The sequence below is a fragment of the Suricata suricatta genome, unplaced genomic scaffold, assembly GCF_006229205.1.
Source record: "Suricata suricatta isolate VVHF042 unplaced genomic scaffold, meerkat_22Aug2017_6uvM2_HiC HiC_scaffold_572, whole genome shotgun sequence".
Lineage (NCBI taxonomy): Eukaryota > Metazoa > Chordata > Mammalia > Carnivora > Herpestidae > Suricata > Suricata suricatta.
In genome coordinates this window covers 1-2,690 of record NW_021906211.1, presented here as the reverse complement: position 1 = coordinate 2,690, position 2,690 = coordinate 1, and the positions used below count along the sequence as shown (strand labels likewise).

General features: G+C 51.0%; 1 long non-coding RNA gene across 1 annotated transcript; it reads right to left on the bottom strand.

Moving 5' to 3' along the window:
• Nucleotides 1-6: 6 nt before the first annotated feature.
• LOC115285236 lies at nt 7-2,638 on the bottom strand. Its single transcript, XR_003905457.1, has 3 exons — nt 1,011-2,638; nt 689-840; nt 7-227 (listed from the first exon to the last, which is right to left on the bottom strand). It is a non-coding gene; the product is annotated as an uncharacterized LOC115285236 (long non-coding RNA).
• Nucleotides 2,639-2,690: the final 52 nt, after the last annotated feature.

Genomic DNA, 2,690 nt, shown 5'->3' with positions numbered 1-2,690 from the left:
ATGAAGAGTCTCAGATTATACATTCTTTGCGGGCTCCCCCATGCACTTAGCATAACATCCAAGCTTTTAGCATGACAAGTAAGACCCATGTAACTCCAGCATCTTGGTTAGCGCCTGGCACATGGTAGGTGCTCACCCAGTATTTACTGGATGAATGAATGGATGGATGGATAAATGCTGGCCAGGAGTATTCATGGTAGAAAACCTTTACACCAGGTTAATCTGAGCTAGAAAAGAAAATGCAAAAAAAATCATACATTTTCAAAATACTGTGTCCTCACTAACTCACCTTCTCACCTCTTCTCCGGAATGGCAACAATCCCTGCTGTCCCATTTATAAAAAGAGACAGGAGAGACACAGAGAAGCTACAGGACTCTTCTAGGACCATACTTAGCAAGTAGACTGTAGGCTTAATTCATGGGAGGAAAAGGATCCCTAAGATTGCAAGATCCTTCTTCCCCCCTCCAAATTTGAAGATCCTATATTACCAGTAAGCACCTGAATACTCCCAAGTTTCTATGTTAGGCTCATTTCGAGGCAAACATCCAGAAGGCCTTCATCTACTCGCTTTCAAATCCAGTGCATGTCAACAGGAAAGAAAGCTGCTTCCTATAACAGGGTGCAGTGCCCACGACAGCCAGAAGGTGGTGGCAGAGCAGGCCAAGCTGCCAGGTCTTCTTCACTCACCTGCTGTTTTCCACCAAGTAAGCACAATTTTGTCCAGGACCTTCTCAAACAAGGCAGTGCGGACCCACAAGTGCTTGGTAGCAAGCTGGGACAGGATAGGCAGCTTCGGCAGCTTCCACACATTCTCCTGGAGGCCCTGGATCTGGTTTCGCCTTCAAGACCAGTATAGAAGGAGGATGACTATTTGCAAAAAGGAAATCCAAGAGGACCCATATGCAAACAGCAAAATGCCCAACCTCTCTAAGAAATGAAAGAAATGCATCTAAACCATCAAGAGCCCATATTGCTCCTGAGTGGGTAAAGTGCTGAAAAATAATAATACCTGGTGAGTGTGAAGATGTGGTAAAACAGACCCCTTCATATACTGTTGATTCTCATAGTGATACTTGTCTTCGTCTCTCTGTCTCTCTCCTCCTCCCTCTGTGATGAATGAGCGATTGTGTAAATGAAGGAATGGCTCTCCCCTACCGCCTGGCATAGGTACCTCTAATTTCTCCATTAGAAAGTCGTTCCCGATATTATGGAAGGCCCATGGAAATCCATCCGTTTCAGAAGTTCTCAGCAAACACTTGGGAAGTTAGCAGATGAATTGGAAGGCACCTTGAAGACCAAGTGGCTGAGGAGTCCGATTCCAAAGGGGAGCTGGCAATGCTAAGTCCAGAGCCTTGACCATCCCACAGTTCTGGCCAGCAGCTCTGGGCTGGCACAGCCTGAAAGGGGAGGAAAGGGCCATTTCCCAAGCACGGATGTGGAGTGATCACCCTCGTCAGAGACAGCATGTGCGCCTCTCGCTCCCTGCCCTTGCCCGAAACAGACAAGGCTAATCAAGCCGCACATTCTTTCCCGTGACGCCCAATCACGGCTCCAGGGCTCCAGAATCTTTCCTTTGGGAGGCCACTAGCACCAGCTGGACTGGAAACCTACTTGCCACCCCTGACCAGGCTCCAGACCGAGGTGCTGGCATAGACTCAAACCGCATGGTCAGGACTGCGGTGGAAGGTCATGTGCACGCACTCAGGCCACGAGCCTCCCCCAGCTAATCAGCCCTCGAGACACATGAGTCAGGTCCCTCTTCCCCTTGTTGCCTCAGCGTCAGGATCCGGTCCGTGCAGACGGAGACCAGAGTGGTTTCATTAAACTCTGGTCTTCCTGCATTCAGAACGGGTTTGGCTACCAGCAGACACCTACTCATTCAACAACCATTCCTTGAGCATTTACCAGGTGCTGGCCACTGTCCAGACACTGGGGACAAAACAGGGAATAACAGAGTTTAGTTGCCTATTCTCATGGAGTTCAAAGCCAAGTAGGAGAGATTGACAACAATCAAGTAAAAAGTACACAAAGGAATGAACAATTAGAGGTGGTGATAACCACAGGGGAGAAAATGAAAAGGCAGATATAGAAGAGAAATGGGGTGAGGGTTGGAATTTACCCTGAACTGGGGGAAGGCCTGGATGACGACAAGGAACCTGCCCCGGAAGATGAGGCTTGTGACTCGGGTTTGCTGGTATAGCATGTGCAAATGCCCTGGGGAAGGAAAGAGTCTGGCGGGCCTGAGGAGCAGAGAGGAGAGTGCAGACAGTGCCAGGAGGTGCTGGTTCGGGCAGAGCACAGGGAGGAGCCTGGACTGTCCTCTGTAGGGATGCCCCAGCCCAGACCCCATGCCCCACACTCATGGGCTCTCGATCAGCGGCTCCAGGTCCTGCACCTTGCGGCTCAGTTCATAGGCCACCAGAAAGTTCTTGCCCACTTCCATGAAGAGGGCTGCAATCTTGTATCTAAGCCCAGTCAGCACCCCCAGGTGCTTGCCTCACCTTAGTGAGACCCCACCTCCTGCTTCTCCACAAGAGGGGGTCCTACCCAGACATGTCCAGGAGTGCCCCACACCTGGGGGGCGCTCCCGCTGCACCGCCCTTGCACCCAGCATAAAAACACCCAGAGGCCCCCAGTACCCCCACCTCCAAACTCACCCGCCTCCAGTCCTGCGGGAGATAAATACCCA